The sequence below is a fragment of the Anguilla rostrata genome, chromosome 16 (assembly GCF_018555375.3).
Source record: "Anguilla rostrata isolate EN2019 chromosome 16, ASM1855537v3, whole genome shotgun sequence".
In the NCBI taxonomy this organism is placed as follows: domain Eukaryota; kingdom Metazoa; phylum Chordata; class Actinopteri; order Anguilliformes; family Anguillidae; genus Anguilla; species Anguilla rostrata.
Window position 1 is genome coordinate 28573931 of NC_057948.1, and position 15000 is coordinate 28588930.

Genomic DNA, 15000 nt, shown 5'->3' on the forward strand with positions numbered 1-15000 from the left:
AAATATTTAAATTATAGCACGATGCAGTGTCTCTGTGGGGGGGGAACAATATCTGGTTTATAATTGTGAGAAATGTTCTCCATGTATTATGGGTCCCCCTATATTACCTTGTACCAGACCAGACTGAGTTCAGAAGCAGAAGAGAAAATCACTGGGCTCCATGACTACAGTGCTCTCTAACAGAGAGGCATTTTGATGAAAGGATATAGATTTTGCTCTGTGACTTCACCGGCTCATTTAGATTATACGAGTAAAGCAGTGTAGCTTGGCAGCACAGATAGGGCTGGGAGCGGTGGCATGTTCTGTCTGTTATAATTTGCCGGGCTCTGCTGCGGTGGATGAGGAGGAGATAGAGGAGGAGGAGGAGGAGGAGACGCGTGAGCCTCCAGATCTTCCGTTGTCGGGCTCTGTCAGCGTTGGGGCACAGGAGTCCCGGCCTCACGTGTGTGGCATGCGCTGCCCTTTTGACCTCCGGAAATCCAATAGTGTGGAGACAGTGCGGTACCCAGCCCGGCCGGGGGCCGCGGAAGGTCTCCAGACAGGCCCCAGAGCTCCTTGCCAAGTGCAGGGAGCCCCCCCCCCCATATGCCCCATCACTCCAAGTCAATGAGTCCTCCTCCAGAAGAGCGCTAAGATAGCAGGCGCATAGCGGTCACTGCCTCTGTCGCAATTAGGCTGATTTCAGATGAATGTGGAAAAAGCCGGGCCATGCTTATCTGTGACCAGGGTGGCTTTCGCTTCAATCGAAATGCAAGCGAGGCTGCAGTCGCGGAGTACGGAAGACTCTGTTATTTCTCTGCTAGTTCTTATGGTTCCCACTCTGTAATCAGGACCGTGTAAAACCTGTTTTTTTTTCCTGGAAGAGCAGGGTAAATTTGTATTTATTTATTTTATTTTTTTTGGAAAACATGAAAAATAAAAATATAATGCGCTATACTCCCCCCACTCGGTAATAAAACTTCTGCTTGCAGCATCCGCGGAGGTGAAGACTCTTAACCTTAAGTGCTCAGCCACTTGAAGGCGTTAAATGAACAACTAACTGTCTGTGTTCGCTGTTGTCTAGTTCCTCGAGGCATAATTCACATGAGCTTCCCACGGCTATCAGCCTTTTTTTAAACGTGTTGTGTGACATTTTGCATGGAGGCAGAAATGAGCCACTGTCATAATAATTTTATTAGTGAATTTAAAAAAGTGAAGGATAATGGGTAACTGTAATGCTGTATTTCATGATAAGCCACAGACAATAGTTCAATTGTATGTGAAGTAAAGCTTTTCTCATTTTATTATTTATGCTTATTATTTATGCTTTATTTTTTTATTATGGGAAAAGATATTTAATTTTCCCAGATTTACATGTAAGAACAACAAAGCATTGCAAGTTTTGTGTACATAGAAGCAGGCATATCAAAGGCTTGCTCAGTCTAACAGAAGACTACTAGGTTGACACATGTTGGTGAGATTTCCCAAAAGGGAAGGAGAAATCCTTTAATACACACTGCATTTACCATGTTTAGCGGTGAAAAATTCAGGGGATAAAAGAGGGGTTTTAATGATTTGGTTCTGAATCCCTGTAGTCTCACGCTCACATTTTCTGCCCTACCTTCAATTTCGATTATAATGATGTCAATTTTAACTTATGGGAGGGAGTCAAAAAAAAAAGAGAGAGAAAGAAACAAATGGATTAACACAATGCCACTGAGGAATCCCCTTAATTTGAGCTGGAGGGGTGAGGCTATTCACTTCACTTATTCCAAATTGAAGCTGGCTGCTCTCCTCATGAGAAGCACTGTTTTAATAATCTCTTCTGAAGAGTTGTTACATTCTTGGGTGGTATCTTATACAAGGCATTGGAGTACACATCATTTATTTAAATTATTATTGTTATTATTGTTATTATTATTATTATTATTATTATTATTATTATTGTTATTATTATTTGTTTTAATAATATAATTATGTTGCCTTCAGATCATATATTTGTGGAATATATCTGTTTTTTTTTGGTTTTTTTTTATAATGCATTGTTTTAGTCGGCCTTCTTCCAGGCCTCCCGGCTTGCTGCTGTGTGTTCATAGGCTGTTTGGTTCTGGCCTTGTGTCAATAGGGAAGATACACCTGGTCTTCTCCTCGGCTGGTATGTTCTTTATGTAGGATTCATCAGTCAGTGGCCAACATTTAGCATTTCAGCCAATACCATTATTGCTGACAAAGACTATTTTGGGAAGGAAAGGAAACCAAATGTATTTCAGTATTTCAGGAATTAGCTAAGTCATTGCCAAAATCTTGTTGCCAAGATTGAAAATTGTTTATGCAGTTTTTATAAAACACTAACCCAAATATAAAATGGTTAACATACAGCAGATATATTAGACCGCAACTAAAATGTAATTTGTGTATGTGGCTAGGTTATATTAATTTATAACCAGACTGCCTAGGGTATAAAGTAGACAGAAACCATACCTAAATGCACTTTCTTATGTAAAGGCACAAGTTCATGAAACAAAGAATCCAATGAGAGTTTACTCCTGTAAAATTTGCAGTCGCCATGCATAGTCGTGATTAACACAGAGTTACAGACCAACCGTGAATGTCGTTTGCTTCCTGGTAGAGACATATCTATTTTACTCATAAAAATATTAAGATAAAACTAATATTTTTTTTCTATGCGGTGGAATAGGTTTAACAATCACTTGACCCATAGTATTTATGCTTATTTAATCGTGTAATAAATGTAAATGTAATGCACAAATCACATCATATAAAAAATAATAAATCATAGATGTTTTATTTTAAAAACTTTAAAAAATGATTATAGGCTTAGTTTAATAACTCAATTTCACCAATCATCACATTCATAAATTTGCCATTTCTCTGGTCATCGGTCAACCTTTGCTGTAAACTCACTTCATAACAGATGACTCCTAATACATATCATCCAATTTTCAATATAATGTACATTTCAATGCCTCATTAAATCTGAACATATTTGTGTATTGATAAGAGAAGCAATGGCTGTGATATAGATTGCTGTTTTTCTGCAGTTGGCTTATAGAGGTCATGGGAAGTTGGGAGTGTTTTTTTTTTTTTTTTTTTACATTTGTTTGCAAGCTGCAAGGCTAATCCAGGTTGCAGTGGTAAAGCCATCTTCATATTTATTTCAATAAGTCCCCTGAAGTTTTTTTAAAGGACAGTACGCAGTGTATGCATCTAGGCATCCATTGTGACCACACGCTTTGTTGTGGACTGGCTGGTCGTCGTTTAGCTGGCCGTGCACCGTCATGGACGGCTAGAGGTTAGTGTGCCCCCATCCATGTAAATTTGGGAGGAATGTGCATGTTACGTAAGCGGGGGGGACGGCCTGCCCTCCCCCGCCTGCTTACGCTGTCGCTCTGGGTCAAGGTTGATACGCGTTCAGCGTATAGGGAGGTGTTGAGGCTGCTACGCTTGGCACAGCGAGCGAGCGGGCGAGCGAGCATACTGTGCTGGCTCTGCAAACAGACACGAGTGCCGCTCTCTCTCTCCTACGCACGGGTCTATTTTAAACAGCACACAGGAAACAAAGCCACGGGTCCCGAAATCTAGTCTGCACGACCCTCGGAGAGCAGGTGAACCCGACCTTTCGCAGACCTTCTGTTCCAGTACACACACACACACACACACACACACACACATTCCTTTAGAGATCAGGATCTTCGTTTGTACTAAAACAAAAACAAAAAATTGAATGTGTGGATGCATTGCACCCCAACTAAACCATAACCAATGAAAGAGAGATCAGTGTGTGTCTGAGAGTTTAGATAGAGTAAAAGAGAGAAAAGAATGAAGAAAAGAACAAGCCAGAGAGAGAGAGTGAGAGAGAGAGAGGGCTGAGATTGAAGGAAAGCCTTGGGAGGAGTGCCTTTCTATCCTGCTCTTTGGCCCGTACTTCATTTATGTTCTTGGTCTCTATCCCATCATAGTGCATTATATGGGGGGGGAAAAAGAGGCAATTAAAATGGCGGAATTCTCTAATGCTGTAAGCCGTAAACGAATAGACACCTGAAGACACGACGGCGTGCTGCCATTGCAAGCTTCCCCAACACAGGAGAACACTGCCACACCTGAGGCCGCAGGAGCCCTTACAGGGAGACCGATGCACACGTGCGGTGCTCTTCCAAAGAGCCGTCTCCTCTTCCCCTTGTGTGTCTATCCGCCGGTGCCACTATTCTTCTACTTCCTGTTTTCCTGCGCGCTTCTAAAGCCCCCCCCCTTAAAGGACCCTGAGAAAAACACCCCCTGCTGGGACTTATCGGGGTTCACTCTTCACCCCCAGGGCCTACCAGTCATCCCTGCTTGTGGGCCTTTTTAAAAATGTAACATTTTTAAGCTCGGTGGGGAGGGGGCATTTTTTTTAAGTTAATCATAGTTTCCTTTCTCTGAATATATGGTGAGGAAGTCTTGGGCGTTTTTTCACTTTTCTCTTTCCACTGTCAGCAAAAATAATTCCCGCAGTGAGGTTATTATTCTATACCATTTTATGCATTTTCACCCTGCAAAGTTTTTTTTGTTTCACAGTTATTAAAAGGCCTTCAAAATTTACCGTGTTTGGTTTCATTCAGTCTAACTAAATAAACACTAAGATAAATATAGCATTCCTTTACAGGTTACAATGCTTTGATAAGATCCATTCATCATTTATGTTTTAAAAAAACACAGGAAGTAAAATGAAACTTTTCAGTAGAATGAAACTTTTCAGGATCTTTGCTATCTTTAAAAAAAAATGAAAATAAATACATTTCTTTTGGCCAGTTCTGGATTGATTACCTGTTTATTTTACAAGGTCCTTTGCTCTTAAAGACGGACTTGCCTTGACCACAGTGTGTTTTGACAGGGGTTATAGGTGGGAGAGACACAGCTTTACTAGACCGCTGAGTGTTTTGACAGAAGGTGTGAATGATTGAGGTGAAGACCCTCAAACTACAATGCGCGCACACCTGTCCACTAATCGGCCCCGTCCGGGTATACCTGGCAGATGAAACGCTGCTGCTGCTGCAGTGAACCCCGAGCTCTAATCACCTTGTCAGAAATGGGGAGAATATGTACACCTGGGGTCTGGTGAATTTAGAGTGTCAGACAAAGGAAAGCTACAACATCCCATACAAGAGAACTGCCACTCATCCTTGTTCAACAGACAGTGCTGCTTTGTATCCCTGACAATGGACCTGCACTCATTTCAGTTCTTCTCCCCAAATGAATTAAAGTGTATTTCTTTATTTTGACTTCTGTTGTGCAGAAGCAGTACTGCTGTCTTAAACAGTACTCTGGGCAGTTTGTTAATGGTTTGTATTTCAGCAAGCTTGATCTGGAAAGAAATGGTCTAATTCATAACGAATGAACATGTGATTGCTTGTTCTTCTGGAAAAGTTAACACATTTTAAATAAATATCTCTTGGACGGGTGTCCAAGTTAGCAGAGCTCCTGCACTCACCAGCCTTAATATTTGAACTGAAGATAAATTTGCTTCTGCAGTTTTGCCTCTGTAATTGAGCGCACAGTCATGTTTTTACATACTGCTTAACAATGTGAAATTATCTTCTGAAGAGAGTTTCAATTAACTGTACCTCTGTGCAGACGTACTGTGCAAAAACATTGTAATTACACTTATCCAAAGATTGCTTTATGCGAAATATTTAATGAATACGGTTACACAACTGTGCTTGTCATGAAGTTGCATTTCTCATGCTTTCTACTTACAAAGACAGAAAAAATCACAGATTTTTGCACAGCCAAGCCACAAGTCGGTCTGTAAAATTTTGTAAGGGGAAACACAAGGGGATCTGATCCATTGCAAAGAAAAGTATGAACGAGAAGAAAAGTCTATATTGAGAAACGCATTTTTGGTGTCGGTGTCACGGTCCGAGTCACGCCACACAGCGCCACGTTCCCCATTGTCGTCCAAACAGACGGCTGTGTCAGCAGTTAGAAAAAAAAAGCACCTTTTGTTTTGGGTTTTCGTTTCATGGGGATGAACTAAACCTTCACGCTGGACAGGCTGTTGTCAACAATTGTTCCATCATTTTCAGTCTTTCAGTCTTTAGGCAGTTGGAAAATTAAGAAAACATCTATTTTGTTATATATTAAATATTTTCCTTTTTAGTAAGAACTGCCCTCCTAGTACATCTGGTTTTGATCCTGCATGCATCATTATTTTTATCCTACTATTCGTAGTGATAAGTGCATTTATGGTAGTCGTAATCTTGAAAATGTACACACACTTGTCTGTCTTTCCGTGTGTGTGTGATAACTGTGTAATAACATTTATATATAATAAGGGTTAGGGTAGACACAATAACCAATATGTTTGTGATCCCTGAAGTATTAAAAATGTTTTTTATTTTATTTTATTTTTTTAAGATTATCTTGGCAGTTTTCTTGAAAGTTGATGAGTAGGCCTAAAACTCATTTAGACATTTGTTGATTTAATTCATTTATAGATATACACGGTTTGGCTGAAAACAAGTTTGCCTACAAAAGATATGTACACCCTTAAAGATATGTTAAATGTGAACATAAGGCGAGTGGATAAGTAAATCATAGCATTCTTACAGATTTAACGTCATCGTTGGACAGGCAGTTGTTTGACTGTTGGTGAGTGTTAACAGTTTTATTATTGGAAAATAAATGATGCAGTAAAAACCATGAAGGTTATTAGCACCCCGCCATCTGTGTCTGACAGCTGCGTTCAGAAACGCATAGCTGCGATTATTTGCAGATTACTAATAAAATGGCGGTTATTATTAACAACAGACAGTTGTGCCCGACACCTCTGTGGCTTCATCTTATAGGCCACAGATATCGGTGACTTCAATCATTCAACGACCTATAAATCGGAAGTGGTCCAACCTATGGGGGAAACTATAGAACGTGTATCTGTGGGGACAAGTAGTACTTTGTGTGTGATTTGTTTTGTGGAGGGATATGTTTTTCTAAGGTTGGGATGAGCAGATTCTGTTTTAGATGCGCACTCACAGTCTCTTAAAACTCCCAGAAGATGTTTCAGAAAGCCAAGCACTGGGCCCCTCTTTTGTGTGTACGAATGTCCGTATTTAAAGAGTTCCGTTCAAAGCGTCCCTGTCGAAGGTCACGTTAGGCAAAGTTTTATTTTAAAGCCCTGATAAAATTCTACCACCGTCCTCCAGATGTGTATGGTCTGGTAGGCAGCCTTCTAGTTGTTTAGAGCCAGCGTGTTTGCAGTTAAAGCTACGGGGACAGTTCTGTTCTCATTAGTTAGGCTATTGTATGCAATTCACAAGGGGCGAGAGAGCTGGCGAATGGATTAGAAAACCGTTTGTTTGCTGTTGGAGGGATGTGTCGTGTATGGTCAGTGAAACAAAATCCCGCGAACCTTGTATAAAGAGTTGTAGCGTTCTTTAATTTCACAGAAAGACTGTAAATGATATTCTCATGATATTCCCCCACCCCCCTTTTTTTTTTTTTGCTTGTTCCCCTTTTCTCTGAAAACCCCTCAAAGGTTTCGAACGCTGCAATTAAAAGAGACTCCAGCCGCAGTCCACAACAAATGAGCAGGCAGTTACCATCGCAGTTTACATCTGCTTCCTATTACTGTCCGTGAAGCCTTTAACCATGCGGGTTTTTAATAATGCATATTTTCAAAACAACTGCAACAGGGGAAAATAATGCATTTCAGTTCCAAAAGCAATGCGGTTATTTTGTTCTAAACAAACCAATTTTTAAAGTGGTCAGCTTATGAGGAGAAAAAATAGAAACAACGAAAAATTAGAGTTTTGGAGATTGGAATTCAGTTGCCCGCTTGGACTTTGCATAATGTAATTTCTCTCTGCGGGAATATTCCCTTTTTTTGTTTATTTCATTAATCTTTCCCGAAAGACTCCGCACTGGATGGTGTGCGTCCCTCACCCTGGTCTAGTCTAGCCACAAGTGTTCTGAGAGAGCTGGCGTTCCTCAGAAGGCCAAACCTGATGTTGCACCGTAGTCCCGTTTCACTGTCCTATTACTCTGCCTCCCCCACTGTCAGCTCGGACGGAGCCAGTGCCATTGGGCATTTCCTGCCACGCAAGGGTTACCTTCTCCCAGCGTCTTCTGAAGCCTCATCAGCCCTCCCACTCGTTTCACCCTTTACATAGCAAATTGAATTTCTTAATTTCTGTTAAGCAAATATGTGCAGTAATGTGTGTGTATATACATGTAATAGTCATAATAAAACACATTAGCGGTTAAATGCCATTTTAAGTTTAAAGTTTAGATTAGGTGCTAATTTGGTTTGCTCCAACATCTTATGAAACTTCCTGATGTCTTCGTTATTTTCAGGCCACGGTAGAATTACGAAATGGGACTATTAGCGCTGTTTACTTTTTCTTTTTTTTGAAAATCCATCTTTCTTGCGTATGTGTTTTTTTTTTCTTTCTTTTCTTCAGTTCGTTAATACAGATGTCGTTTTTTGCGCATGCCTCATTTTGCTGGAGTCGCACTGGGCTTTATTTAAACAGATAACCTACTGCTGGAGAAACCCCCCGAGCAAATTCGGAATCAAGGAGTTCTCGTGTCATTTCCAAGTCCCCCTTCAAAATAACCCCGAGCGAAGCATAATGCCTCCAGAAATTAGCTGCTTATTTGCAGACTTTGCACAATTCTGTCTCAAGTGGAATTTTTTTTTTTTTCTTTGATAATAGCGGAAACACTTTTCCTCAGATAATACAGCACTGCTAGGGGGTCTCCAGCGTTTGTTCAGTAAATGTGCGCACTTACACAAGCGCCTCTCCTCTTTGAGTGCGCCACCACACAGCCAAACTGCATGAAGGACGCAAAAAGGCAGTAAAATCCATTTCACATGCCAATGAGCAGTACCTGTTCATGGAAAACTAAACGATCAAAAAACTGAATATTCCATCAGAAGCACATTTTCTTTTTTTTTTAGAAACAGAAAAAAAATTTATGTTCTGGCTTTTATTTTATTGTGTTTTGTATTTTTTATTTGCTTTTATTCCCACTTTTTTAGATAGCTTTTTCTTTCTCTATGTCCACATTTCATTCTGACGGCTCTATAGATTAACACTAAGCTGTGAATATGAGCCTATTTGAATCTCATATTGTTTCTCGATTTTTTACGTAAGGTAAACGTATGTCAAATATGGTTTTTACATTGCGTGATTACCTGTGGACCAATTAGCATGAAAATCCCACACAGAGATCTTAAGCAGTGACCTTAAAGCATTAGTTTCTCTTCTACATACTGTATATGTATATATATATGTCTGTGGTTCTGGGCCTCATTGATTTGCCAAAACAAACCTTGTGTATGAATATTTCCGTGCAAAGTGTGAATGATAAACATCCCAAATATGACGTCTAGCCAAAGATTTGTGCTCGTCCAGACTCATGCAGTTAAGGAATCCAAGAACCTTCTGGCACCGTAATATCTGGTACATTACCAGCTGCAGTACTATCATTCTGATGAAGAGATTTTTTATTTTTCTTTGTGAGTTTTCTACCACGCTGTGTGGCTGTCTTATTAGAGGAGTAAATATATTTTTCACCTCGCAGCTGTGCATTTTGTCCACTGCTAGGAAGTTTGGCTTCGGGAAATCTCAAGGCAAATGTACAATGAAACCGAGGTATCGGTTTCACCACTTCTTTTAAAACCATTTGCTCATGCTGCTCTGCTTGTTGACAGTGTATTAGCATCTGAGTGTGACATATTGTTATTGAGACGGGGATCATGCTTTAAAGGAAAATGTAAGGTTTGAAATGAGAATGGGGCTTTGTTTATTCCTGCATGTATTTTTTTTTCCCCCCACAAATCCAGGCAACTTTTATTGCTACCTAGACGACGCTCCTGGCTCAGAGGTCCACATAAGGGATGAGCTATATGAGTTTGTGTTTGGATGCATTTGCATACCAGTGGAGAGTGCACTGCTGCAGTGGTGTGCTTCTGACAGCTAGCTTTATTGCTATCGTTGGCAGGCTGTTATGTCTCGTCTTCCTGAGAGCACAGTCTTGTTCGGGCTCTTGTTTCTGTGCACTCAGTTCTGACATCGGTTTTGCAGTCATTCCAAGGGGTCCACCCAAAGACTGCACATCCATGCTTTTACTAACTATCAGATTCTCGTTTCTGATTTGTTTATTTTATCTATTCTCATTTATTCTCTTATGCATGCCTAGCTGTGTAAGTGCATTATTATTGTCCTTGTGGATGTCTTTATACACACGCACGCGCACACACACACACACACACACACATACATACATCTAGTCTCAGCTTTTCTCCAGGGAGCTGGCAGACCACTGTGCATGCTTGTTTGTGTGTGCGCATATGTGCGCATGTGTGCGCATGTGTGCATATGTGCATGACAGTGTGTTTGCATGTGTATGTACGTACGTGTGTGTGTGTGTATGCGTGCATACGTATGTGTTTGTGTGTATGTGTGTACTTGTGCTTGTGTGTGTGTATGTGTGTGCGTGTGCTTGTGTGTGCTTGTGTGTGTGTGTGTGTGTGTCCTTGTGTGTGTGTGTGCGTGTGCATGTCCTTGTGTGTGTGTGTGGTGTGTGTGTGTGCTGTGTGATTGCGTGTGTGTGTGTGGTGTGTGGTGTTGTGTGCTGGGGTGATTGCGTGTGTGTGTGTGGTGGTGTGTGTGTGTGTGCTGGTGGTGATTGTGTGTGATGCTTCGTGTGTGTGTGGTGTGATTGGTGGTGTGTGTGTGGTGGTGTGTGATTGTGATGCGTGGTGTGTGGTGTGTGTGTGTGGTGATTGCATGTGGTGTGTGTGGGTGTGTGTGAGAGTGTGTCGTGTGGAGTGATGTGTGTGATACGTGGCGGTGTGAGGTGAGGGTGTGTGGTGTGTGTGTGTGTGTGTGTGTGATTGATCCCCTCCAGTGCTCTGCGTCCTCTCCCAGTCAGACCCCTGTGAATAAGCAGCGGAGCAGACGCTCGGCCCTCAGACACAGGCCCCTCTGTTCCAGCGCGGGGCCACTGTGTGCAGCATATCACACAGCCCCGACAAATACTCAGCACCCCTATTAAAGAGCCTTAGCAGATCACGCTGCCGGGCTAATATTACATTACATTACATTACAGGCATTTAGCAGACGCTCTTATCCAGAGCGACTTACACAACTTTTGTACATAGCACTTTACATTGTATCCATTTATACAGCTGGATATATACTGAAGCAATGCAGGTTAAGTACCTTGCTCAAGGGTACAACGGCAGTGTCCTTACCCGGGAATCGAACCTGCGACCTTTCGGTTACAAGCGCAGTTCCTTACCCACTGTGCCACACTCCGTCCCTGACTGCGTCACGTTGCAGCCTGCCAGTGCACACGCTTGCTCAGGGGCCAGAGAGGAGCCGGGCCTGGGAGGGACCTGGTGTGAATTAGGGTGGGGTGTGTGGGGTGGGGTGGGAAATTATGGAGACTGGGTGGGGGTGTGGGAGTGGAGTGGGATGTAAGGAGACTGGGTGGAGCGTGGGAGTGGAGAAAGGTAAAGGAGGTCAAGTGGAGAAGTCGAGAGGGGTGCATAATGGAACAGAAAGGCAGTGAAGAGAGGAAGAAAGGGGGTGTGGTGGGAGGTGCATTTCAGTCTGAAGAACCTGGCTCCAAACACAGCATTTCTTTCACCCTTCTACACTGACTTTCTGAGATGCTTACTATTTTTGGTTCCTCTAACATGAAAAGAGGGGGATAATCTCATCAGTTTTTTATGGATAATAAAAATTTAAAAAATAAAAATATATTTGCTTGGCTCAGCATGAAAGTTTCAATTTTGGTTTGAGGAAGTTATCAAAGCAGCCACTGTTGCTGAAGTCATAGATGGGTGCTGGTGTGAGGCTAATGTTCTCAGATCACTAATCAACGTGATACCTCTGAAATACCACATGAATGATCAGATATTAAACAGGCATGTGACTGAGACAGGAAACAGGAAATATGTGGCAGGAAGGAACTGGCAGTTCCTTAGCTACAACGCAACTTCTGATTGAAGGCTTGTGGGAGGAACATCGCAGTCGGTCAGGGAGACTGTGGAGTGAAGCTTGGTGAAGTGGTATCTCTGTCCGCCTTACTGTCTTTGCGTCAGATAGCGGTGGTACATTCGAGGAACAGTGTTTCTGTTCTTTTTTTTACCCGCTGGTTGAGTGCCCTGGCCCTTTTAACTGTCGACGTCCAACATTTTACCGTCCCTCGCAGTGAAATTAAAGCGCAAGTGTTGGTCCCAGCTGTGGTTGCAGAGAAACAACAGCATTTAATTGTGGGGGAATTCGGCATTGAATGTGATGTGAGAAAATGTTGACTGATCCCGGTCTGGAGCCTCACGTCAGCGAGGGCGCTTGTTTGTTTTTTTGTGCGGCGCTGTTAAATGGCAGCCGGGGCTGCTGTGTCCTTTCGCTCCTCTCTCACGAGCGTCTAGCCTAGCCGGCGTGCCTGCAGCCGGAGAGAGAGGGAGCGGCGGCGCTTGGCTGATTAAATGAACGAATCCCTCTACCAGGGGCATCCGCGCCACTATTTCAATTACCTCCGAGATCTATCAGCGCGTTCGCTCCGTTTCGTCCCAGCACGTTCTCCACGTTTTGCCTGTTGTAACTGCTTTGAGTGTCCTTCAAAAGACACTGCCTCCAATTGAATACATTAATCTCCAGCAGCCAACGCCGAAGCCTCGGTTCGATCTCTGCTCACCTACTCGCCTCGCAATAAACCCCCTGCTAATGAAAAGCTTTATATTTCTCTTTATTCCTATCACTGCTAAGAACAATGTGTCCGAGCTGATATAATAGTCATTTAACATCTCTCTTCAACACCACGATGATATTGGCTCCTCGCAACTTATTAGAGGTTAATGGATAAGTACCAGCATTACTACTCCTTACTGTAACTTACTGTCTCCGTGTTCCTGTATTTCTCTGTGGTTTCATTTGGCAATCTATATAATTTATGGTAGATTATTTACACAGCTTCCATTTAACAGCAGATTTTGCTTGATCTGGTGTAGACTATGGGGTGTTTTTGGGACTTGAAACGAAAGGGTTTGATCGCGCCTTTTTTGTTTTCTCGTATTTCTGTAGAACCTCAAGATAAATAACGCAAAAGAAAAGAGAACACTGCACGATCAAAAAAAAAAATTAATTACCGCTCTGTAGCAAATATAATCTCTGGCTCCCCCTAATATTGGATTTAATAGATGTGTGTACATTCTCCTCGCTTTGTGCCGTGTGAATTAAAGATCTGGGCCGGCCGCGGCTGTATAATAGACTTCATGTGCAGGGGCGGCAATCAGATTACACTGCGGGGTTATCAGCCAGGAAGCCGGCCGCTCATGTGTTTAATCAACTGATCGCAATCAGTACAGGCGACTCCGGTGAACTGGGCCCTCCGTGACAACTCAGTCGCTGATTCACTCTCCCCTGCAGCCGGCTCTGCTATCTGCGCTTCCTGCCCGAGCTGCCTGAGGCTGGAGGTAAAAGCCCTCCTCCGTACGTGACCTGTGACTCTGCGGGTCAAGCACACCGCTCCGTGGTGTCATATCTGTCAGATGCATACTGCGCCTCATCCCTGCTCTTTGCTTCACTTTATAACGCTGAACGCTCAAAACGGACAGTAGGATACAACTTGCAGGCAGTGATGTGCTCTCCCCCTATGTCTGGCCACAGATACCTCCCCCAACCCCCCCTTCCATCCGTCCCCCCCCTCATGTGTACTGCACATGTATGGACTTGTGGCAGAGAAAAAGGGAGAGCCTTTTGCCATTACAGTAATGCGGCAATAAACTGTCACAATGTCAATGTGCTGTTGATTTTCACGAGGGCGGCTAACTGGTAGTCAAGAGTGTCTTTAAAATAGAATCTGAAGTGAACGGAGGTTAGCCAGCACACTGATGACAGATAACGTTGGTAATAACTCTTTGTTGTTGCTTGGCTAAATGCCTAGTGCGCTGTGCAGTGTAGCAGGCAGTCCGTCCTTAACACTGTCCACTTCAGAGCTGGAGTGCTGTTTTATTTCAAAGGGCACCGGCCCGTTTTCTCACAGGATTACTTTATAAGTGAACGGGCCCTTGAATGAGCAATCGACCTGTGTCCGTACTTAATAAGTTATATTAGAGCAGAGTATTAGGTTTTTTTTTTTACAGACCTAAAGCAGGCAATAGTATTATACTATAATATGATTCACTTTTGGAAAAACCCTTTAATTTACTTTGATTTTCTTAAGAGTGCTAGCCTCTGCCTGAAATACGCAGACATACATGCATTATTTATCATGAAGGTATGTATTAGAACCTCCATTATTCAGATGTAGGACCTACAGTTCTGGTGATTGCGGTGAGTGTAGGAAAACAACATTTCTGTGATGCCCTACCATCAGTATATTCCTTTCAGTATCAGTGTCAGGGTATTGAACTGTACTACACTGCAATATTATATTTTCGAAAAGAGATTTTGCACTAATAATTTTGCATTTTATTATGTAGCTTCAGTATGCTTCATGAAAGCTAACGACAGGGATAATCCTTCCTGTATCAGACACCCTCATTTCATATCGCCCTTCTTTTTTTATCACTGTTTATTACGCCACACCTGTGTGCAAAGGCATTATTCATGGTCATGCATGTTCATAAGTACAAAGAAAAGGCAAGATAGAAAGCAAGTGTAAATAAACATCAAAGTATGAGGCTGAGAAAACTAGTTGTTATAAATATATTTGTGTGTGGTTTTTAACATGTATACAATTGTACAGGTGTAGGCGGGAATCATAATTCATTGTTACAGCAAGACAAAAAAAGGCTACTTTCTCAAAGGTCTGCTTTTGCTATGATGAATGGGACAAGCATGAATTTTGGAAGTATGAATACCTCAGCGATGGTACTGAAGACAGAGCTGTATCTGCCTCGCAGATGGGAATCTGTGGTGAGGGAAGACTGATATGTTCAGCTCTGTTAGAAATAAGGGAAGCCCTCATTTAGACTCTACAGCCTTTTATACTCATAACCTTTTCTGT

At 42.3% G+C, this 15000-nt stretch overlaps 1 protein-coding gene across 3 annotated transcripts in view; it reads left to right on the forward strand.

Moving 5' to 3' along the window:
* The window catches only part of LOC135242659 (transcription factor Maf-like), a 279764-nt gene that overhangs the window by 185724 nt on the left and 79040 nt on the right, over positions 1-15000 (forward strand). The gene's annotated exons all lie outside the window — the stretch shown is intronic.